This window comes from Marmota monax, unplaced genomic scaffold (assembly GCF_021218885.2).
Source record: "Marmota monax isolate L192 unplaced genomic scaffold, Marmota_monax_Labrador192_F-V1.1 WCK01_AAM20220418_F8-fsc00177, whole genome shotgun sequence".
Taxonomy (NCBI): Eukaryota; Metazoa; Chordata; class Mammalia; order Rodentia; family Sciuridae; genus Marmota; species Marmota monax.
Window position 1 is genome coordinate 2,695,847 of NW_026694922.1, and position 24,305 is coordinate 2,720,151.

At 58.3% G+C, this 24,305-nt stretch overlaps 1 protein-coding gene across 1 annotated transcript in view; it reads left to right on the forward strand.

Moving 5' to 3' along the window:
• The window catches only part of Tpst2 (tyrosylprotein sulfotransferase 2), a 43,265-nt gene that overhangs the window by 847 nt on the left and 18,113 nt on the right, over window positions 1-24,305 (forward strand). The gene's annotated exons all lie outside the window — the stretch shown is intronic.

The following is a 24,305-nucleotide window of genomic DNA, read 5'->3' on the forward strand; positions in this document are numbered from 1 at the left end:
CACTGTGCCCCATCCCGTTTTACAGATGGGGAAACCAAGGCTTGGGAAGGTCACATGATTGTAGCCCTAGGACTCACAGGTGGGATAGAGAGAGGTGACGCTCACCGTCCTCCTCCTGACTTCCTGTGCTGTAGGGATGTTGGGAAAGGGGCTGGCGAACTCCTCCTCATCCTTCAGAAGCCCCCTTGGACAACACCGCCTCCTGGAAGTCTCCTCTGGCTGTGCCCTGACAAGTGCTTCCTGCTTTGAACCCCATCTGCATAGAGGCAGGCAGCACATCCCTTCCCTCCTTATCAGCTCCTTTGTGAGTCTCTCCTGGACTGGGCTGCGGACCCCCTTCCTGTCTCCTGTCCCATATGCCTTTCATTTCAGTCGGGTGGCCTGATGGTTAGGCCAGACCTCTGAGTTTGGACAGATCCAGGTGTGAAAACCTGGTCTAGTAGTGATGTGGCCCGGGTGAGTCATCCCCATCCCCAGCATCGATTTCCGTGAGTGCAAAATTGGGTTTGTCGCCTCTTCTAAAGGAATTGTCCCCTCGTTTATGCATCATTCCTCCCCATCAAACCCCAATGGTGCTTTTATTTGCTTAATATATATAATACATACCATACAGTCCACCCTTTTCAATTATGCACTTGGCAGGTTTTAGGATATTCACAGAGTTGTGCAACCATCACCACCATGTTATTTAACCACAGTCTCATCATCCCCAAAATAATTGCTCTGCTCATCTGTCCTTATCTCTGGAAGCACGATCTCCTCTCTGTCTGAATTTGCCTGTGCTGGACATTCCCTATAGATGGAGTGAACACTGTGTGGCCTTTTGGGATGGGTGCTTTCCACTTGGGATAATGTTTCCAAGGCTTATCCCATTGTGGCCCTTAGCAGTACTTCATTGCTTTTCTTGTTTTAGTACTTTGTTGCTTTTCATGGCTGTATGATATTTCATCGTGTTGCTATTACCCATCTTTTATTTGTCCCTTTATCAGTTAACAGACAGTTGGGTTGTTCAAAGCTGCTGTGAACATTCATGTATAAGTCATTGTGTGTACATGTTTTCAATCCTCTTGGGTATCTAAACCCCAGAGTGGAATTGCTAGGTCATAGGGTGACTGACCTTTTGAGGGACAGCCACACTTTTTCCAAAATGACTGCACCATTTTACATTCTTTCCAGCAGCACACGAAGTTTCTGAGAATCTTAAATAAATTTAGTCTCTTAAGCAGTCAGAATCCTTGACATTACTGACTTTGATGTGTTAGTTATAGATTATTTTCTAATTCACATTCCATTAAGTGCCTCATTAGCAGGATGAGGGATGTCCTGCCTGTCACCTAGAATGTGGGCCTGATGTCTGGCTGAAGCCTGTGCAGAGAGATTAAGTGAGATATATGTGCGCTCCCATTCCTCCCAGTTAGAGCCAGTGCTTGCTCATTCTCGAGGAGGGAGTGAGGACCTGGGGTACAACGTGGGAGGGGGGGTGAGGGAACATGGGAACTGCTCAGATCTCTTCTCTCCTGGCATCCTGGGGCCCCCCGACAGCTGAGGCTTATGGAGACCAGGAGACCCTGGCTGGGTTTCCTAGCCTGTCATCTAAGTCCTGTCTCTCGGCCCTGAACTCAAGCCTGGTCCTGCCTGTACCATAGGTGGACCCCCGTGCTCACTCTGAATGTGACTCCCCCGTTGGCCACAGGAGGTGGCCCCCAAGAGGGGCCCACGTCTTGTTTCTAGAGGTGCCACCCCAGGCTGGAGATGAGCAGTTCCAGACACGTGTGTGTGGGTGCCGGCCCCACAGATCCCCCCCCTCCCCTCTCAGTGTGTCTGTTCCCCACCAGTCCCTGTGCTCTTCCCGTCAAGTGAGGCGAGGAAGGGTTCAGGTCAGACTCTGCGTTTTCATGGAGGAATAAGTTTCCTGAAGGTGGTCAGTTCTCCTCAGGGTCACCCTGCTGTCAGCCGAGTCAGTCACTTAAACCAACACCCCTGTTCACCATCCAGGTTCCCAGCAGCCAGCCAGGTATTTGGGAGGGACACCGTGTCCACGCTGCCTGCTTGTATTCAGCTCTGCAATCTTGCCCTTTTTGAATCCTCAATTCCTGAGCATTATTAAGAAAATAATTGCTGGGCGCGATGGCGCATGCCTGTCATCCCAGCAGCTCAGGAGGCTGAGGCAGGAGGATCAAGGGTTCAAAGCCAGCCTCAGCAAACGCGAAGCACTAAGCAACTCAGTGACACTGTGTCTCTAAATAAAATACAAAATAGGGCTGGCGATGGGGCTCAGTGGTTGAGGGCCCCTGAGTTCAATCCCGGGTACCAAAAAAAAAGAATAATCAAGCCAGTTGTGGTGGTGCACACCTGTGATCCCAGCAGCTGGGGAGGCTGAGGCAGGAGGCTCCCAAGTTTGAGGCCAGCTGCAGAAACTTTGTGAGACCCTGTCTCAAAAAATAAAAAGGGTTAGGGAATGTAGCTCAGTGATAATATGCCCTTGGGTTAAATCTTCAGTACCAAAAGAAAGAGAGAAAGAAAGGAAAAAAAGAAAGCAAGCCATGTAGAATCTAGGGAGATGACAGTGAGGACGCCCTGGGCAAGGGACTGCCTCTTTCTGGGCCTCAGTGTGTCCACTGGGGAATGGGCATGGGCCTATTAGCGCTCAGATGTGAGGGTGCCTGAGGACCAGGAAGGCCGGCCAAGCACACTGTCCGTGTGGCTCAGCACATGAATTTGGAGCCAATGCACTAGGTCCAGTATGGCTCAGCCGGGTTTAGTGATCAGAATGTGCCTTTCTGGGTTTCCGGTGTGGCTTGGTGGCTTTCGCTGGCCATATGGCATTGCGGAGGCTCCCTGGGAGGCAGCAGCCCCTGGCTGGCCCTCTTGCTGCCTGTTCCTGCTGCCCGCAGGTCCCTTGCTGTGTGCAGACACATCCTCCCTCCTGGGCGGTTCCAGAGGTCCCAGGGGCCCCCCTGCTCGTCCCCTCCTAGGTCTCCTGCACCCCCGGCTGCAACCTAGGGAGGATCATGGGGGTGATTCATTCAGAGCAGCCCCGAGAGCCGGACCAGGCCCCAGCAACTGCAGGGGAGAGCTGGGAGGGCTGTGCCCATGCGCCCGGGGAGCGTCTGGGCTGCTGGCCTCAGGGGACGCCTCATCCGATCCTGCCTGCTCTAGTGGCAGGCGGCCAGCCCGTCTGCCAAGTGAATTCTTGCATCGACCGGACTTTTGACCCAGAGTGCTGCTGTGGCCAGAGAGCGAGTAGGGTGGGTGGTATTCGAGGGGACGCAGGCCTGTGTTAGAACCTGCTGCTCCGCTCAGGAGCCCGCATCCTGCTGGGGACCACATTGTTCTCTGCAAAATAAAGGTACCAGTACCTCCTGGGGATGTGGGATGGGAGCAGACGGTGGCAAAGCGCGTACTCTGATGCCAGGAGGAAGCTAAGGCCCTGGGGTCCAGGCTCTTTGGAATCTTGAGCCTGTCCGTTTTGAGCCTCAGCTTCCCGCCTGTCAAAAGGCAGCTGCTATCACAGGGCTCGCTGGGTGCCAGGCGCTGGCCTAGGCACTGAGGTACTTTGTTTAGTTCTCCCAGCAGTCCTCTGAGACGAACAGACTGAGGCACAGAGAGGTTAAGTGATTGGTGCAAAGTCACCCAGCTGGGAGTGAGAGAGGATTTGAAAGCAAAGTCTGTCGGGATGACCCATCATAAGGCCCAGTATATAGAAACCATTCCGTAAACGTCTGTGGTTGTTATATTATTTATTAATGTTCTTCTGCTCCCTGTCCGTCTGTCTGTCTGCACTCCCCCGATGCTCCCCCTCCCCACTGCTGGAATCAATCAGGGCCTCACTCTTCCTTCCAAACCCCCCCCCCCCCGCCGTGGGCCCGGAGCAAGGTGCTTCATCCTCTGAACCTCAGTTTCCCTACCTGCAAATGGTTGCTTTGGCCTGCAGCGTGGCTCTTGTCCAGCCTGTATGTCCACCCCCCCCCCCACAATCCCTGTCCTTCCTTCTGGTCACATGCATGGCGGTGGCCCCAGGGCCCTCTGGCCTGATAGGGATCTTCAGGGCTCTGAGATGGCCTGGGGCCCACCTGAGGCCACTGCTCCAGGCTCCAGTGCTTTCAAAACAACTTTTTTTTTTTTTTTTTTTTTTATCACCAATTTTGATTTTTTCCCAGAGCGCCTTTCCTCAGCCTTTCCCGGGCCCCGAGGTTGTCAGGCCTGCCGATGCTCCAGCTGCCACTGTGAACCCCTCAGGGGGCAGCTTGTCCCCTTCCCAGGCTCTCTGGGTCCCAGGGTCCCACCTTCCCTGGTCCAGGTCCCCGCCTCACTCACAGGGAGATACTTGGGGCCTGCCGAGGCTCCTCGCGGTGAGTCTCAGCAGCGGGTATGTGTGATCCCATCTGTCCCACCTGCACAGCCACCAGGACACTGTCCCCTCCCCTGCTCTGTCCTCACAAGCCAGCCGTGGGAGGCATTTGTCACCTACCTGCCCATTTCCCAGAAGCTGAGGCTGGGGGTGAGCAGTCAGGTCACTTTCCTGAGGTCACCCAGGCCTGTTGGGACAGCACCTGGATTCTCCCCCTCCCCACATTTGTGTGTGCATCGCGGTCCTACCTAACCGTGGGACTGTGTCACACTCCGACAGGCACGCAGGGTCACAATGTAACTTGGCCACTGTCACTCCCTGTGCTGCCCCTCCCTCCTGGCCTCCCGCGCCCTGTCCCTTTCCTCATTCTGCTGACCTCCCCTGGATTTCCGTGAGATCCCCACTTTTCCTCCTTCCTCTCAAGCTTCCGCCTGTGAGAGAAAACATGTGACCCTTGACCTTCCGAGCTGGGCTTGGTTCACCTGCGGGTGTTCTGCAGTGCCATCCAGTGACATCCGTTTTCCTCTGTGGCTGGACCACACTCCAGAGTGACGTAGACCACGTTTTCTTTATCCGTCGTCCACTGATGGGCACCAGGCTGCTTCCGCAGTTTGGCTGCTGTGAACAGCAGCACCGGGTCTGTCCCCAGCACCGGCTCCAGCGGCTGCCTGCCTGTGGGCACCTGCACGCGTCCGTCCCGTAGCTCCGCAGCAGTGACACCCTCCCTAGTGTGAGCGCTCCCTGCTGTGCCTCGTGCACCTGGCATGGGCCTTGGACACCAGGCATTCGGCAGGGCTTGTGGGTGAGGCTGTGGGGCGAGGTTCCTGCCACAGGCTGGGGTGTGAGACTGAGGAGGCCGTGAGGTCGCAGTCTTCTGGAGTAGTGTCCAGGAGAGGCTGATTGTCGAGGAGAACGGGGACCACACCCCTGACCCAAGCTGTTGATCCAGGAAGCTGGGTCTAAGGCCTCTCAAATCTTCATGTGCACACAAGATTCCTTTTTTTGATGATCTTTTATGGTGCAGGTTCTGAATAGTAGGTTTGGAGCCAGGCTGAAGATCATGTTTCCCTGTTCCTGTTTGTCTAAAGTCCGCGTTTGAAACAGGACCTAGATTAGAAATCGATGGGTTTCCACCTTCAGTTTTTATAAATAAAGTTTTATTGGAACCCAGCCATGCTTGTTTGTGACATTTTCCCTATGGCTGCTTTTGTGCTACGACAGCACAATTGAATACAGCAGTCCTCCCATCTGTGGTGGTTTCATTTTCTGTGGTTTCTGTTACCCTGTGTCAACCATGGTCTGAAACTACCAAATGGAAAATTCCAGAAATAAACACTGTAAGTTTAAATCATGCACCCTCCTGAGTAGTATGATGAAAACATGTGCCCTCAGGACATGAATCATCCCTTTGTGCAGTGTATCCCCGCTGTATATGCTGCCTGCCCGTTAGTGACTTGGTAGGCATCTCAGCTATTCAATCCACTGTCCAGGTATCACAGTGTTTGGGTTCATGCAGCCCTTGTTTTACTTGGTGATAGCCCCTCAGCACAAACTTTCATTACAGCAGGTTGTTCCATTTGATTATCAGTTATTATTAATCTACTGGGCGTGATTTATAAGCTGAACTTTATCCCACGTATGTATATATAGGAAAAAACACGCTGTGTATAGGATTTGGTACTAGACACAGCTTCTGGCATCCACTGAGAGTCTTGGAACATATTCCCTTACAAATGAGGCAGGGAGCTACCCTAGTTATAATAGAGACCATCAAATGCATAAACTGAAAATATTTATTGCCTGGCCTTATGCAGAAAAAGTCTGCCAGCCCTTGTTCTGATCTCTCTTGAGTCTCTTCAAGTTATGATACTTTGTGGCCTGGTGGATTTTCAGTGGTGAGCATTGTCAGTGATGGCCGTCAGTGTCTGAGTGTCTCCTGGGTGCTCGGGTCCTCAGGGGTTTTCCTGAGCTCGCGATGGCTCTCTGTCTGCTGCCAGGGGGGAGCGCCAGGAGCTGGTCACTGGCTCAGAGCCCAAGGACCATGGAGTGGCTGAGGCTGCCCTGGGCCAGGCCCTCTGATTTGTGTCGGGCAGGAGCGTCCGCCAGGAATATTTTCAGAACCCAGAGAGGGTTTTGTTTCCTGTTTGAGAGCAGGTGCCCTCAGCTTCTGCACTCACCCATTGGCTCAGTTAGGCCACGCGTCTCCACACAGACCGCCCTGGGAGCCTGGGGACCGAGCTGTGTCCTGAGAAGATGTGGGGCTTGTAGCGGGGTCCCACCCTGCCGTGTGGATGGGAGCTGTCACAGAGGGCTTCCTGGAGGTGGCTGTGGATGTGCAGGGAGGGCTTGGCGGGGGAGAGGAGGGCAGGCAGGGCTCCTCAGAGGGAGGGGACACAGGCCCAGGCGTTGGGGGATGTGAGCAGCGGGGCCTGGTGGGCCTCGCAGAGTTCTTGGTGCACACTGCTGGTGGCGGGCATCAGAACTAGAGGCCAGGGAGCCACCACAGAGCTGCTAGTGCCAGGCCAGGCCTGGGGTGTGCCCTGGAGCGCCTCGTGCCCTGTGAAGTGTGAAATCCCAGGAAGAGTCCCCCGCTGCCGCCCTCTGATGACTTCCAGGGACAGTCTCTGGAGGTGCTCTTGGTCCTGGAGGCTGCTTCCTTGGGGATCATTTGTGGTGACTTTTTAATTAGGGCCCTTTGTTTTCTTTGAAGCCAGTGGTTTAGGGTGTCCTTTGGAATCTGTTTTAGAAATGGGGATCCACTTAACAAAGTAAATAGGAGCCCCAGGGTCTGGAGGCAGCCGGCTCTCAGGGTGGTCCTCGGGGAGCCTGAGGCAGGGGTGAGGCTCTGTGTAGGGCCAGTGGGACCTGGCTCTGGATGTCCCGCCCCCTGAGCCCAGGAGCCTGGGGTGGGGACAGGGCTCTGCCTGTGACCTGGCGGAGCCCACTGATGGGGCCTGCGCTTTGACGGGAGCTGCCCTGCCCCCCACCCCGTCCCCTGCCCCTGTGTGTCTCTTGGTCCTGTTTCTCCTGTCCCTCTGTCACCCTCTCCTCTCCACCTCTGTCCCCCGGTCTGTCTCTGTTGGCCTTCATCTCTGTGGTTCCCTGGTGCTGTCATCCGTCTGTCTTCCTGGCCTGTCCCTCTCATCTGTCTCTGCTCCCCTCCCACGTCTGTCCCCATCTCTGTCCCTCCTCTCCTTCCTCCCCACCCGCCACTTCCCCTTCCTCCCACCCCAGCCCGTGCCCACTCCGCCCAGCGCAGCCCTTCCTTTCTCTATTAGACACCCATCCTTCCCACTTCCGTTAGCTCCTGAGTGACATCCGGTCACAGCCCATGCGGGCCCTCATGTGTCCAGGACGGTCAGGTGCCCCTGGAAGTGCGGGAGGAGGCAGCGAGGGGAGGCCCAGGTGAAGGCTGGGCCCTGGTTCTGCCTCCCCTGCCCCGGGCTCTGGGGAGGAAGAGGAAGCCCAGGGGGCAGCAGAGGACTCAGCTGCCAGGTTTGCTCTGAGGCTCTGGCCAGCCACACTTGCAGGGTGGCCCTGTGCCCAGGGAGTCCCCAGTGCCCCATGCTTTTTTTTTTATTGACTAAGACACTTTGGGGGGAACAGGGTGGAAAGGGACCCGGCTCCTTCCTTTTGCAGGTGGGAAGCTGAGGCCCCGAGATGCCGGCCCTGCCCGAGCCCCACGCCCGGAGCCCGCTGGGACGCGGGGTTTCCCTCACTGGTGCCAGCCGGGCACCCACGTCCTGCCCCTGGGTTCGAGTCTGGGTCTTACCATTAAGCGGGGCCTGGCCTTTGGCCATTTTGATTTCTTTGCATCTTTTTTTTTTAATATTCAATTTTTTAGCTGTAGTGGGACACAATACCTTTATTTAATTTATTTATTTCACGTGGTGCTGAGGACGGAGCCCAGGGCCTCGCAGTGCCCAGCGGCGCTCTCCCACTAGCCCCCGCCCAGCCCCTGCGTCTTCGTTTTAAATGGATGTCACCGTTGGTCCATGACTTCCTCTCTGGTGCTCAGTTTCCTCGCCTGGAAAACAGGGACCTTCTGTGGGGTCTTGTGAGGACCCATCCGGGTCTCTTGCTGCACATGGGGAGCGCCTTGTGTTTGCAGGGCACTGGAATATAGCAGTGAGCAAGATGACCCTGTCCCTACCCTTAGGGAGCTGTGAGGGACACAGATGGGTGTGAAGAGGAAGTGTGTGATAGACAGTGTCATTGTCCCTGGTGGAGGGACAATGGGGAGGGAAAGGAGGTGGCCGTGGGGAGTGCTGGTCATGGTCTTGCAAGTCGGAGCCCTTGCTGTTTAGTGACCTAACCATTCGGGTGGAGACAGGAGGGGTCCTGGGGTGGAGCAGTGGTGTCAGCAATCGCTCAGGGACCAGCAGACCTTGGTGTCAAGGTCAAGGTCACCGCAGCTGACGTTGACTGATGCCCACACCCTGCAAGGGCTTCCTGGGTGCAGCTTCCTGTCTCCCTAGGGAGGCCCTTCCTCTTCCCTGGGCAGGAGGGAAGGCTCATGTGGGGTCCACCTTCCCGAGTCCTAATCCATAGACAGCTGATCCGTTGCTCTTCCAGGTCCCACCCAGTCAACCTGGGATGCTCCGATGAGGTGACAGCTTCACTAATCAAGTCACTTCCTGTTAACAGGAGCCTCTGGGGCCACTTCATATCCAAACCATGACACTGACCACCCAGGAAGCCCTCCCCAGGGTGGGTGGGAAAGGACGGCTCCCGCTGGCTGCTCCCACACCAGAAGGTGGCAGCTCAGGTCCTGGCGGACGTCCCCGTGTGCCCCTCACTGCAGGGAGCAGAGGCCACTGTCCTCCCTTGGGTTCTGCTCTCTGGGACCCTCTTCACGTAGGACTGGGGACACGGAGAGTCCAGGAGAGGAGGTAGTCAGGACTCCAAGGAAGTGGGGCTGTCCCCTGCCCCGCAGCCTCTCTCACATGCCTCTGGCCACTCCTGAGCAGACGGGCGCCTGCAGGAGTCTCTCTGTCTTCTTGATGCCCTCGAGACCCACCTGGGACAGGGACAGTTGACAGGAGGCCTGAGGGGGTGGGAAGAAAGTGGCCTCCGGGTCAGACATGCGGGGACCCGGGGAGGAGGCTTCTTCTCTCCTCAGCTTCCTGCCCACAAAGCAGGGACCATCTTGGCCACCTTCTCATGGACGTGGTGAGCGTCACAGATGCCACCACCGTGTGGCCCCTGACTCCTGGGGACGCTCAGTCCTTCCCAGCAGATCGTTCTTTCTCGTTCCACAGATGAGGAAACCGAGGTGCAGACAAGCGCAGGGACCTTCCTCGTAGCAGCTGCCTCTGGGCAGAGACCAGGCAAATCTGTGGACTCAGCTTCCCCGGGAGAGGCCAGGCACCTGAAGGCCCCGAGCCTTTAGGAAGAGGCCGTTGGTGTCTGCTGTCCATCTGTCCATCTGTCCCTGCCTCCCGCTCCCCGGGGCGCCTCTGTGGTTTGCTAAGTGTTCTTATTCCGAGCAGCTCTTGAAATCTTTGAGAATCTTGCTTTTCCTGTTTCCAGGAGCAAATGAGGAGGAAGAGGGCCCCTGGTTTGTGGGGCCGGGGGTGGAGGGGAAGACACATGCGGCAGGATCCTGGGGCCCCAGGGGTGCTACCCCAGGAGTGGGACCGACAAATCACACTCTTAAACGCACCTAAGTCCTGTCCCCCTCGATAGTACACCCAAAACACCACTGGATGACAATCTAATGCCCCTGGCACAGACCACAGAAAAGGTGGCCCCTTTGGGAGTGCTGTAACCAGCAAGTATCTATTACTTGCTCACTTTCTTGGCCAAGCTTTTCACCTTCTGGTCCTGAGCCATTGAAAACCAGCCACAGCAGAGAAGTGGGCGCTCATGTAATTAAAAAAAAAAAAAATCCATAAACTGCCATTGGGGGAGGGGGAGGAGGAAGTTAGTCTAAGCCAAAAAATGTCCAGTGACCTTCTGACCTTTTTGTAAAAAGATTCTGGAGTCAGTTTTCTGTGTTGAAACTCAAATTCACTTCCTTAGGGCAGGACTGACAGTGCTAGCTGACCCCAGCCATTGCCCCGATTCTTCCAAGAAGACTCTGAGCTTTGTCAGGGCTGGTTTTTGTAAAAATCATGCTGGGGCCTGGGAGAAGACCTTTTAAGTGGTAAACATGCTCAAATCAGTAAGAACCTACTATGTGCCTGGATTAGTCAGGCTGTGAGGAGAGGTAGTCTAGTTCAAAACAACTTCAGGTAGAAAAGAAAACAATTCATTGGTTCTAATAAATGGAAAGTCCAAAGGCATTTCACCTTCAGGTATAGCTGTATCAAGGTGCTCCTGTGTATACTGTCTCTGATGGGCATGTTTCCATGGTAGTTTTATTCTCAGGAATGCTCTGCAGTAGGAGGATCCGGAGAGGAGGATGAGGAAGATGTGACTTTTGTGTTCATAAGGTCACTCTGCCTGTGCATTGAGGAGACGGGGAGAATCAGGAGGCCAGCGAGGAATCAGTGTAAAACGCTGCAGGCGCACAGTTTAGCCGGCTCTACTGGAGGAGAGCTGTTCTCTCAGTCTTTCTTGAAAGTTCCGATAATCATGACTGCCCACTTGGAGTCTTGTGCTCATCTGGGTGTCTGAGCCTCTAACCAGCCAGGGCTCAGCACGGCCCTTGGGCATGGGGTCAACTGCATTCTGCTCACGGAAACTGATCCAAGAAGACTGGAGAGTGTGTCCTCCACAGGCAGGTGACAGGCCTGCAGCAGAGTGCAGTAGAAAGGAGAGCACAGGCAGGAGCTGGCATCCAGGAGGCACTGTCCTGCTCGGATGTGCTGTCAAGGTCAGATGAGGAAAATGAGGCCCAGAGAGGTTAAGTGGTCTGGCTAAGGTCACAGAGCTTTTAGGTGGGGAATCCAATCTCAGGTCTGTTTTTCCATAAGATCCACTCTCTTTCCACCACTCCCTGATATCTGCGGAAGCCTGGGGATCAGTGAGGCAGCCCCCCAAATAAAACATGAATGCTTATGGGTGTGCTGGGCTGGGGAATGTGGGAGTCCAAGAAAGAAACCTGGGAAAGGGACCATGCAGCCCTCAGCCAATGAGAATCACAGTCCAGGGAAGCCAAGGGCAGACTGCAGTCACCATGGAGGATGGCAAAGGGTAGGCAAGGGGCCACCGGCAAGGGTTGCTTAATCTAGCTGGGATCGAGGGGAGGCTTCCTGGAGAAGATGAGGCTTGAGGAGGTGGCCAGCACCCCAAGATAAGGCTGGGGGGAGGTTGTATACAGTAGGCTGGTACTTCTGATTAGCAGAGATAGAAACCCAGCTTCTGAGGATGATTCAGTGCAAAAGTAAATTTATTTGCTTCCTATAATAAAACATCCAGGGATGGTGTCAGGTATGGCTGGATCCAGGGGCCCACCCAGCGTCAGGGCTTTCTGTCTCGGTCTGCCTTTCTGGCTTGGCTCTGTTCTCAGGCAGGAATGGATTAGAGCTGGCCCCAGGTCTTCAGTTCTGTCACCTTGCTCAGCCACCCTACCAGGTCCTGGGACAGTCTTCAGGCTGCTTTCATGGACTTCACTGGGGCCATACTTATCCATTCCTGGGAGTGTGCTTGGCCAGGCCCCGGTCACGAGTCCACACCTGGAGTCCAAAGTGGACTGCAAACAGGGTAGGAAACCCTGGGCGGGGGTAGAAGGTCCTTCAGGGTAGAAGGTCCTTCAGGCAGGGTCAGCGGCCGTGGGGCCCTAACCGTGGGGCCCTAATGGGTCCTGGAGAGGGAGCAGCTCAGAGCTGAGCGGGGGGGAGGGCTGGCCGCTCCGGAGGGAGGCGGGGGCCACGGGGTGGTCCCGAGAGGAGGGCGCGGTTTCGTGTTCATAAGGTCACTCTGGCTGCGCCGGGGACATGGACTGAGGCGACGGGGAGAATCAGGGAGGCCAGTGGGGAGTCGGTGGGCGCCGGACACCCCGCTGTGAGGCTGGAGGGGAGGTCCCCCGGGCGCCGCTGCTCCGACTGGGAAGGGGTGCAAGAGGGACCGAGCTGCCTTGAGGAGGTGGCCTGAGCAGGAAGGTGCAGGTGGCTGCAGCCGCAGGGACCCAAGGGGGCGCCAAGGGCGGCGGTCCACCCCTGGGGCTGGAGTTGGCCCCGGTGGTCACCTGCAGGGAGCCTCCGCGGGCCCCGGGGCTGGTGGGCAGGGGCAGCGGGGCCGGGAGCAGAGGCCGGAGCTGCAGCGCCACCCCGAGCCCGAGAGGCCGGCGGGCCCACGCCAGGAAAAAGCCCGTTAGGGTTCCTGCACCGGAGGGGTGGCAGGGGACAGCAGACAGCCCCGCCCCGTCGCCGCTGGTTTATGGAGTGTGCGTCGGTCGGTGCCAGGAGCGGGGGTGGGTGGCACCACGGGAACCGGTCTCCGTGCACCTTTGGGGCCTGTGGGGGCGAGGGGATGATAGGGGCCGTGTGTTCCCACAGCAGCGTGGCGCCCGGGTGGCCTGCGCCTCAGGGCCTGTCCTCGGTGGTGGCTGACACAGTGACTCTCTTGGGCTGATTGAAGTCAAACACATGCAGAAAAGTGCAGCCCGAAGATGCGGGTGTCCAGGTGACCAGCGCTCAGATCTGAGCAGAGACCCTGGCCCCGCCCCTCCGCCACACCCCCGGGGTGACTGCCACCGTGACCTCCCTGCCAGGGCCGTTTCTGCCTGCGCTTCTCCTTATACGGGGAACCCACGTTGGGGTCTTGTGTTGACTTTTCCTGCTGCTCCTGGTGTCTGCCCTGGCTGACCTCGAGGGGCAGACAGCCATCTGTTCTTATTGACTGACACCCATTCTGTTGTGGGTGGGGGTCTGGGTGGTCCCCAGTGGAGGACTGTTGTCAGCAGTGCTGCTGAGGAATTTTGACAGGTCCCCTTTGGGGGGAATCACTGGATTCCATGAGAATTTGCCAAAGAGTTTTCCGAAGGGCTGGGCACAATGGTGTGCGCCTGTCATCCCAGCCCATCAAGAGGCTGAGGCAGGAGGATTGCAGTTCAAAGCCAGTCTCAGCAACAGCGAGGCCCTAAGCCACTCAGTGAGGCCCTGTCTCTAAATAAAACACAAAGTAGGGCTGGGGACGGGGCTCAGTGGTTGAGGGCCCCTGAGTTCAATCCCAGTACCCCCCCAAAAAAAATTTTTCCAAAGGGATGGAGCCAGGTTTTACCCTCCCACCAGCAGAGCTTGAAAGTTTTGTATCCCACCTTTGCCAATGATTGCTATTGTGCTTTATTTGGTTTTGTTTTAGTTATTCAGATGTATAGATCCCACCAGGTACTTCTAATTTATTTCCCTGATGAGTAAGGAGATCAGACACCCTTTCTTGTGCTTATTGACCACCTGGATAACCTCCTTTAGGAAGTATTTCTTCAGAATAGCCCCCTTGTCTATTGCTCTGCCTGCCCTTTTTATTGATTCCACAGAACTCTTTATATATTGTGGACACAAAGATCTTGTTAGACATGTATTGTGAATATTCTCTTTCATGTGGGACTTTATTATGATCATTGAGAGAAGGAACTGGGAGTTTTGAGCCACATAATGATTGATTGGTGCATAAGGCGAGCCCTTCACCTGTGTGGGCCTCAGCTTCCCTTTCAAAACCCTGTAGGGTGCTAGCCCATTGCCTAGTGTGCAGACAGAATGGTGACCTTCATCAGCACCTTTGCTGACACGGGAAAGCCTTGAACTAAAGACAGAAAAAAACTGACCAGGCAGCTTTTCAGTCTGCCGTTCCTGTATTTCAGGTCGATTCTGCAAAGATCTATTAAGTACCTGCTGTATACCAATCAGGCTGGGCATTGACATACAGTAGTTCCTACCTTGAAGGGAGCTCAACCAGGACGGGAGCAGGTGCCCTGGGAGCCCAGGGGAAGCTCTGACCAGTTTGGGGCATCGTGGGAGGCTCCTGGGGAGCTGCGCATGGTGGGGCCTTGCAGTGTGGGGGGCGTGGCTGAAGAACTGAGCTTTAAAGTTTAAAACAGACACTGAGCGCCATTCTTGGTTTCCTTTTAAGCAAGCATGGAACTCTTTGAGTCTGTGAGTCACTTTTTCAGCTAAGTCTTAAGACATCTAAGAATGACCCGGGCACGGTGCTGCACACCTGCCATCCCAGTGGCTCGGGAGGCTGAGGCAGGAGGATGGCGAGTTCAGAGCCAGCCTCAGCCACAGCGAGGCCCTGAGCAACTCAAACCCTGTCTCTAAATAAAATACAACATAGGGCTGGGGGTGTGGTTCGGTGGGTGAGGGCCCCTGGGTTCAGCTCCTGGTGGTTGCTCTTTTAGACTCTGTCCAGCTTGAGTGTGGCCCTCACCCCGTCCGGGCTGCCGCTGCTCCCTGCTCAGGTTCAGTGTCGCCTCTTCCTGCCCAGCCCTGCTCTCAGTTACTTACCAGCTGTGTGACCTTGAACAGGTGTCTCTCCCTCTCTGGGGGCTTTGCAGGGCCTCCTGCATGTTGCACCCAGTGCTTGGAAGGGTCCACAGGTAACAGGTGTTCCCGGCTGGTTTGGTTTCAGGGGAGGCTGTTGGAGCAGGGGGTGCATGTGCTACTTTCTGTGTGCGGGGACTTCCCCTCTCTAGTTTCTGTGTCCCTATTTCACGCTGAGGAAGCTGAGGCTCAGAGAGGTGAAGCAGCTTGCTCAGGGTCACACAGCTCTGCAGAAGCAGAGTTCCAATGAGATGTGCTGACTTGTGGGTCCGAGGCCACCCACCTGTGTACCTCTGTGAGCCTCAGTTTCCTCATCTGTCAAGTGGGGTGTGTAGCAGTGCTGATCACAGCCTGTGGCTGTGAGGCTGCGGGACAGGAGCCAGGCGCCTGGTGGGGGCTCTCTGTTCACTGATTGGCCCCTGAGTTCTCCCTCCCGCCCTGCAGGAGTGCTGTGGCCCGATTTCCAGGAGAGGACACTGAGGCCCAGATGTGCCTGCTCCTGGCTCTGAGCCCCTTACCCCGGCACCCTGTTGTGCTTGCTTGGAGGCGCTGTCCCTGCGCCAGGCCGGGCCTCCTTCCTGCTTGACTGGACACGAGCAGGCAGGGGGCAGCCGGGCGGTGGTGCCCTGGTCCAGCCCCCAGCCGTCCCTCTCGGGGAGCCTCCCCCGGGGGCCAGGGAGCTGCGTCTCCCCACCTCCTGCCCCAGCCGCTCTGGCAGCCAAGGAGCTGGGCAGGAAGTGGCCGGGAAGACGCCACGGGGGCGGCTCCCAAAGGCCCGAGCTGGGGGCGGTCCTCGAGGTCCGTGGCCCTCTGCGCTGGCAGCAGGGACACCTCACTGGACCTCGATCTCCACCTGGGGAAGATGAGAGCAAGCCAGCAGAGCAAGCCCCGACCTCACCAAGTGGGTGCCCGGGCTGGCGGACCGCGCGGAGGGGCCAGGGCTGTGCACCTGGCAGGGTCCCCAGTGCCCAGGGAGCGCGTCGCTGGCCGCTGACCCTTCGGCAGCTCTGCAGAGCGGGGCCGCGATGGGCGTGGGGAGGCCCGGGCTCTGGGCGCCAGGGCTCTGCCTGCATCATTACTGGGTGGCCCTGGGGTTAGTGGCACTGAGTGATGCCTGGGCAGTGTGTGCCCGGGGCAGGGGCGCTGGCCTGCAAAGGCCCAGCGCCGGGCTACATGGGGGCTTCCGAGCCGTGGCCCTGCAGGCATGTGGGCTGGATGAGGCTCTGCAGCGGGGGCTGGGGACAGTGAGTTGTGATAACTGAACTGTCCCCAGACATGAGGGCGGTTGGAAGAGCGAGGGGCCCTAAGCAGTCTGCACTGTGTGTGTGTGTTTGGCCTTGAACTCCCAGGGCAGGCGGCGTGGGGGCTCTGCCCGCCCCATCCACAGGGCACCTCTGCTGAGACGTGGCTGCAGAGACACTCGGGCCTTCCCCGTGCGCCTGTGACCTGGGCTGTGGCCGAGCCGGCGACCACTTTGAAACGGGAGCAGAGAGGACGGGTTCACAGAGGATCCGGGAAGCTGCCCCTGAGGTACCGCACAGGGCCAGGCTCCTGGGCCACACAGCCCTGGGCAGCCACTGCTGTCTGATTGGGGTGCATCCTTCCAGCACCCCCGAGATGTACAGGCAGTGAGGACCCGCTGTGCCATGGGCAGACTGGAGCTCAGAGAGTGAAGGGACTTTTCCCAAGGTGACACAGCAGGGTAGAAGCTAGCCTTGGGATCGGTGTTCCTGGCTCTGCCTCTGTCCCCTATGACCCCTGCCGGGCTCCTGGCCTCCGGGTCATCCGCCTGTGCGCTGAGGCCACACGGGCTGCCCCAAGCCCCACAGCGTGTGGCCTACTCGGCATTCACAGCCTGGCACCCAAGAAGCAGGGACAGCTGGAGGTGGTGGGGGTGGAGTGTGGCTGTGTCCAGCGGCCCTGGAGGAGTGCCAGGGACAGGAAGCCTGTGGAGACCTCAGGGAGATGTTCCAAGGTGGGCACTGGCCCCCAGGCCCACGCCGTCTCCCAGTCGTCCCGTGTCTCCTGCTCCAGACCCGCCAGCCGCCGTGGCTCCCTAGGACCCCGTGCTCACCTTCTGCGCCTGGTGGGCATTGCCTGTCCCACGAGGGACACTCCAGGAGGGAGCCAAATCCAAATGCAGGCTGAGTCTCCCTTGTCAAGAAAGGCCTGCAGCCAAAGTGTCTCGGGTTTCTCTTTTTCCCCAGATTTTGGGATATTTACAGAGATTTTAGGGGTTGAGCATCCCTGACTCCAAACTCTGAAATGCTCCAAAATTGGAAGCTTTCTAATGTCACATCAGTGCTCAGAAAGGTTCATGTGACTGATTTTCAGGTTGTGTTAGGGACATTCCACCTGCAGTCACGGCAGTGACAGTGACGATGGTGACAGGACACAGAGTGCCTCCCGTTGGCCCGGCCCGGTCCTGGCAGCTCTGCCTGCAGCGTCTGTTCAGCCCTCACCAAAGCCACATGCTGCTGACGGCTCCCATTTTACAGACGAGGAAACCGAGGCCCACAGAGGCCAAGTGTCCTGTCCAGGGTCACATAGCTCCCGGCCCAGACGGGATCTGACCAGAGCCACATCCTGCCTGAGCTGGTCATAGCATGGACCGGCCAGCAGCTGGTGGCAGGAGGCCAGGGCTGTGACCTTGCCCAGGTTACCCCTCCTGCTCGCTCCAGGCCACCACTGACTCAGCCCTTGGGGCCCAAGGTCCCAAAGGCTCGCGGCCCTTCTAAAAACCACCTCGATTCCTTGTCCCTTCTTTGGTCTCGCTTCACCTCGCCGTCTGTGAGGAGACTGGGGGCGGGGTGGGTGCAGCACGAGGCCCTGGTTTACATTCTAGGTGTTTCTCTCCCCGACTTTTTGGTCCCCACGTAACTAATGGGACCCAAGAGCCCCCTGCCGCCTGGAGTTGTATCCTGTGACTTACGGGGTGGCGACTCCTATTCCACGTCGGGTCTGGGTTCATCATGGCTGGACTGTGTAACTGGTGGCGCTCTGGAGACGGCGGGAGGTCAGGAGCGGCAGGCACCTGGCCCCTCTGCCACGCCCTGCCCCAGCCCTCAGAGTCATGCAGCTGAGCCCATTTTACAGAAGAGAAAACGGAGGCTGCTGATGTCCACCTGTCCCCGGTCTCGAGGCTCGTCCCTGACACACCTTGCGCCAGCTCTCCAAGCCCTTCACCGTGCCCTCGGTCCCCAGGTCCCTTGCTGAGAAGCCCCTGCCTGCAGGAGTGGGGCAGCTGGATGGGTCCTGAGCCTGGGGAGCGTAGAGGGCTGAGTCCTCTCCAGTGGGGAGGGTACAGTGGGACACACACACTGGGGACACTGGGGACAGGGTGTTTGGAATGCCAGGTGCCCACTGCCCCCTGCTGCCACCCTGAGTCACCAAGCCCTTTGAACAGCCTGGTAAAGTGGGTTCCATTTTCAGGTGGGGACACTGAACTTCAGGGCGGGGGGTCACCTGCACTTGCACCGTGGGGGTCCCGACAGCTGTGGGCATTGGTGCTCCAGGCCCACACTGTCTGGGGCATGGCGTGACCGGGGCCCCGGGCACTTGGACCTGATGTTGTGCCCCTCTCCCTCTTCCGCAGCCTGGAGGAGCTGCCCCAGGGGTGATCCCCCTGGGCAGATGTGGAAGGGACACTGTCTGTGCTCTTTAAACCCTCGGCCCCAGGGCTGGGGGCGTGGCTCGGGGCTGGGGGCTTAGCCGTAGGTGGTGCTCGCCTCCGTGCACAGGCTCATTCCACCCCCCCCCCCCACCTACTACTGAATCTGCAGCCCTGCTGGTGAGACGTGCTGCACCATCAGATAGATGGGGAAACCGAGGCCCAGAGAGTGGACGTGGTACTGCAGGGCTTCTGGGGCAGAGGCGTGTGCACACCCGAGCCAGCTGACCCCACACCAGGGCTGTGTCCCCCAGCCTGGGCTGCTCCCGGCCCACCCTTGACGACTGAGACAGAGTCTCCCTCCACTTCCCCTGGGGGCCTGTGTGTGGGATCTGTGGCCAAGGTCACCCTCACTGCGATCCCTGCTGTTCTGTAAACACCCAAGGCCACTGGCTGGCACCGTTGAGCTGAACGGCAGGCGTGTTCCCTGCCCAATCGCTGGCTGTTGCTGTCTGCGTTTGCTTCTTAAGTAAAACTGAAGCGTCCCAGCTGGGCTCAGAATCTCCATGGAGCACTCCCAGGATGAATCCCTGCCGCTCTTTTGTTGTTATTGTTTTTGGTGCCGGGGATTGAACTCAGGGGCCCTCGACCACAGAGCCCCATCCCCAGCCCTATTCTGTATTTTATTTAGGGACAGGGCCTCACTGACTTGCTTAGGGCCTTGCTAAGTTGCTGAGGCTGGCCTCGAACTCGAGATCCTCCTGCCTCAGCCTCCTAAGTCCCTACCACTCTTTGAGTTCGTGGCCAGGGTTGGGAACAGGCAGCAGTGGGCTGGAGGAGGAGGCAGGGCCACAGCTGTTGGCCCCGAGGGGTTGTTAATTGGGGGCCCAGGAATTTGGGGGAAAAAGTCACATCTTTACTGTAGGTGACAAATGGCAGTGGTAGGGCCAACACCTGGTTCCCCCGCGTCACATCTCAGTTGCCGCGGTGTCTGTCTCACATTGCCCATGTAAGCGCGAGGGCAGTCCCTGGACGTGCCTCCAGGTCTTGTCACTGCCGCTTTAGTGGGAGGCGCATGCCGGCGGCTGTCCCCATGCCTCTTACAGCTGTGCCCTTGGCCAGTTCGCCACACTGGGCCCTTCTTCTACCCTTCCTAGTTCAGTTTGTTCCATTTAACAGTGTCACTCAGGGAAGGAGCCTGCAGGTACCCCCAGACAGCCCAGTGCTTCGTGTGGCACCAAAGGCCAGACAAGCTGCAGACTTGGACACCACTGCCACCGCTGCCCGCAGCCACGTGAGCCTGGAGCTGGGCTTCTTTTTTATTTAGCGGGCAGGGGGAGAGTACTTGGGATTGAACCCAGGGGCCTTCGCCCACTGAGCCCCATCCCCAGCCCTAGTTTGTGTTTTACTTAGAGACAGGGCCTCAATGAGTTGCTGAGGGCCTCGCTGTTGCTGAGGCTGGCCTTGACCCCTCGATCCTCCTTTCTCAGCCTCCCGAGCTGCTGGGATGACAGGCATGTGCCACCGTGCCCAGGTGTCTCTGGGTTTCTTGTTGGTCACCTGGTCAGGAAGGTGCCCTCTCTCCATGGGTTGCTAAGGGAGGTTAGTAATGTGCTGGGTTCCATCTGCTGCGGGGTCTGTCTGTCTGCTGAGTGTCACCTGGTATTCTGGACAGGACCGGGCAGAGGGGTGCTCTGTGTATGTCCCCACAGCCACTCTCACACCTTTGTCTTGCCATCCACCCTATCCTGCACGCTCCCTGTGGGCAGGACCGCGTCCCCGGGAACATCGGTCACGAGAGGCTCAGAGAGGAGAAGTCGCTGGCTTGGGGTCACATAGTCGGTGGACAGTCTGTCTGAGCTGCAACCTGGACCCTCCTAGGACATGGCTGCAGCATTTCCCAAGCCCAGCCTGGGAGCATTCCTGGTGGGGACCTTGAATGCCGGGTTGGGTTCCCGGGGAGGTGATTCACAGAGGAGGGGAAGGGGCGGCGCCTGCAGATCCCCGGGTCCCACTTAGGTCTCCAGATCGGAGCACACGGCGCTGCTGTGATGATGGGTGTGTTTTGACAAATGTGTGCCTGACTTATTGGTTGTGCTGAGATCAGAGACTTCCTGTCGCCGACCCTCGGGCTGTGGGGCGGATCAGTTGTCCGCGTGGTCTCTGTGCACTCAGGAGGAGAGAGCCAGGGCACACCTGTCATCCCCGCAGCTCAGGAGGCTGAGGCAGGAGGATCGTGAGTTCAAAACCAGCCTCAGCAACCTATCCAGGCCCTAAGCAGCTCAGTGAGGCCCTGTCTCTAAATAAAACACATAAAAGGGCTGGGATGTGGCTCAATGGGTAAGCACCCTGGGGTTCAATCCTCAGCACAAAAAGTAAATAAATAAAAGAAGAAGAGGAGATGAGGGGGTGCTGCTGGAGGAACCTGCACACTGTTTTACCATAAACTTGTTTGTAATAAGTGGAGGAGTCCGCTCAACATGACCATCAGATGCACAGTGGAGCACGGACGTGCGCAGCGTCGTGGTTGGTTATCATCAGTGCCAAGCGACCCGACTGTAGGTTACACTTCTTTCATTTCATTTTGTTTGTGGTGGTACTGGGAATTGAACCCAGAGGATTTCCACCGCTGAGATACACCCCAAACCTTTTTTAAAAATTTGAGACCGTGTCTTGCTTGGCCTCAAACTTGTGGTCCTCCTGCCTCAGCCTCCGGCGTCCCGGGGATTATGGGCGGGCACCGTGATGTTGCCATGGCCAGGGTTGGGGGGCCGTGACCTCGGCTCTGCTGTAGGTTTAGTCACGTCTGTGCCCTGCTGTTGGGTCTCCGAGCCCCACTGTTGACCTAAGGCCCTTATGTTTGGGGACAGGCACTTTGCCATCCAGGGCCCCCTGAAGTGCAGTGAAGAGTAAGAACCCTCTAAAGGGGAGGAACTGTGCAGAGCAGTGTGTCAGGCCGTCTGTACCAGGGGCGCAGGTGTCACCTGGCATCCAGACAGGACCTGGCACAGGGCGGCCCTGGTCAGCAGAGCAGGACTCGGGCCCAGGCGGGGAGACTCCTTGCTGGGGCTCAGCGCCTCTGACCGCTTCCTGGCGGAGGAGTGGAGACAGGATCCTGTGGCCGGAGGGGCCGAGGACGGAAGTCATTTCCTATTCGCCTGGTTCACTGGGCAGGAGCTCCGTGTTCCTCTTGGAAGCCCCACAGGGGCTGCGCCAGGTAGGGGGGTGGTGCCCAGGGTCAGAGCCGGCCCCCGCCCGAGCAGCGCCTCCCCAGGGCACACAGCCTCTGCGCCTGTGTGGGGCCGGTCCAGGGAGCGCGGCAGAGCCTGGGCTGCGGTGTCAGGCAGACCCGGGCTCCAGCTCAGGCCCAGGTACTTAGCAGCTGTGTGACCTCTGACAAAGTGCTTCACCTCTCTGAGCCAAATAAGGCTAAGGATCGTTCCTAACTCCAAACCTGCCTGCTCCAGGCCTTAGGCACCTGCGGGCTGGCTTTCTGGAATTCTCCACGACTCCCTTACTCACCCCAGACTGACCGCCTGGGTCCTCCCAGTGGTCCTTCTGAGACAGGCCCAGATCAGCCTGCAGGGTGCGTGCTGCCCGAGCCTGTCCATGGTGTTGGCAGGGAGCTGGCCAGCCACAGCCGAGGACAGGCCCGGCTTGCCCTCTGGGCGCATTAAGTCGCTTCCCTGGAACTCAGCTACACGTGTGCAGAAAGTGTCCCTCGGGCCTGTCAGGGGCTCCGCCAGCGGAGTAGAGGGTGGAACAGGTGTCCCCTCCGTCCTCGCCCGTGTGACACTGATGATATGCCCAGGTTAAATGCCAACGTGTGGACCGTGCAAGTCCCAAGGAAGCGTTGCTGGGAGGAGGGTGTGCAGGCAGAGCCTCCCAGACGGCCCCAGCCTCCGAGGAGGGACCCTGCATGTGATCTCCCTGCTCCTCACGTCCCCGGGGGAGAGACGCTGGGTGGCACTGGGGTTGAGGGGAGGCCACACTCAGGAGCGGGGGCTCTGGAGAGAAAGCTGTGCCGATTTTCTTCTTGGCGTCCAGACCAGCCTGCTGTGTGGCCTTGGGCAGGTTGTCTGACCTCTCTGAGCTCCGGGAAGTGGATGGTTAATAGGGGAGGGTCAGTGCCCATAAGTGTAAGCTAAGGCCTCTTGGGCAGCAGGCCAGCTGCCTGGCCACTCCTCAGCCCCCAGAGCAACTCCACGTGCTTTTCATGCCCCATGTCCAGAGCCTCGGGATCACTGTCCCCTTCTGTCACATCCTTGGGATCAGAGGTCACTGGTCCCCGGGGAGCTCCGGCCTCCCAGCTCTGCCAGGGCAAGGCGTGGCGGAGGGGTGGAGCCCGGGTGGCCCTGTGGCGTGGGCTGTCGCTGTGGCAGAGGGGGGTCTGGGAGCTGCTCCGGGGAGGATTCAGGGCCGGGCTGAGCTGGGCACATGGGCACTTTGCAAGTGCGGGGCCTGCGTCCTCGGCTGGCCTCGTGTGCTGGCACTGCCCCCTCCCACACCCGGCCACTGGTTTCCTGGGAGCCCCGTCAGGGCTGAGCTTGGAGCAGCGAGGCGGGTTCAGAAAGGAACAGTTCCCAGCCATGCTCGGGCCTCTTCCCCGCTGGTAGTGCCCCCTCTGTGGCGTGTCCCTCGGAGCCCTAGCTGTCCCCGCTGGAGTGTCCGCAGCATGACAGAAACTCGGCACCCTGATGACATACCAGCAGGAACGGAGCCTGGCGCTTAGTAGGTGCTGAGCAGATGATAGTGGGTACCGCGTCTGGGTGTTGCCAGCCTCGAGCCTCTTGCCTCCCCGCCTCCCTAGTGCCCTCAGCGGGCGGCCCTGGGTCAGGGGGCAGCCCTGGGCCAGTTGCAGGAGCCCGCAGCCCCTACCCAGGAGCCGGTGACACCACACCACATGGCGTCTTGCGTTTGGAAACTGGCTTCTTGTAGTCACATCCATCGTCCCCTGGAGCCGCGACCTCCTCACTTACCAAACCCAGTGAGAACCTCCCCCCTGCAGGCTGCTGCCCCAGGCGGTGTGGCTTTCTCCCCTCCCCTGGACCCCAGAGACAGCTCCTCCTGGCCCTGGCCACGTTTCCGGTGCCTGAACCCTGTGCGCACCTCCTAGGAGGTATTGTTTTCATCCCCATGTCATAGATGGGGAAATAGGCTGAGAGGTAGGCTCAGAGACGTCAAGCAATGTACCAGGGACACACAGCAAGAGACCTGGGTTTGGTGGTAAATATACAGTGGTGTTTAATAAGTGCTGATGACCTCCTATCAGAAGAGGAGGGTTCGTTGGCCCCCACCCCTGCCTGTCACCTTTCCTGCATGAGCACAGTCCAACAGAACTCTGCTGTGACAGGGACCTCCCAGGGCCAGGGTCATCTGACTCTCAGTGTCCCAGGTCATCTGACTCTGTCCCGCGGCAGCTCTTAGGTGTGGAAGGGTTTCTTCCTGCTGTACCTGCAGGGCCTCCTCTCCTCCCTCCTTCCCCCGGTGACAAAGCGTCTAGCTGTCCCTTGGCACACAGGGCTGGTTCTGGGACACCCCGCCTCACCGTTGGTGCCCACACCCGCGGGGGCTCAGGTTCTCGGGTTTGCAGTGACCCTGGGCACACCCTCCAGTGGCCTCGGAGCGGCCTCTCCATCCTTCTGACGCCTGTGCCCCGTGAGGGCTACTCCGCACTCGGGGGGCGTCTTCCTGAAGGGAGGGACCCCCGTGCTCGGTACAGGCACAACGTTTTCCCCAAATATCTCCCTCGGAGGCCGGTTGACTGTGGGGACACAGAGCCCCCGAGGCAGAGGGCTGGACGCACAGAGCTCGCTCGGCTCCGGGGCCACCAGGCTGGGCTGGGCTGCTCCAGATCTGTGCTGTCCCGTACAGTGGCCGCTGGCCACTCAGAAGCGAGGCTGACCGTCTGTCCCAG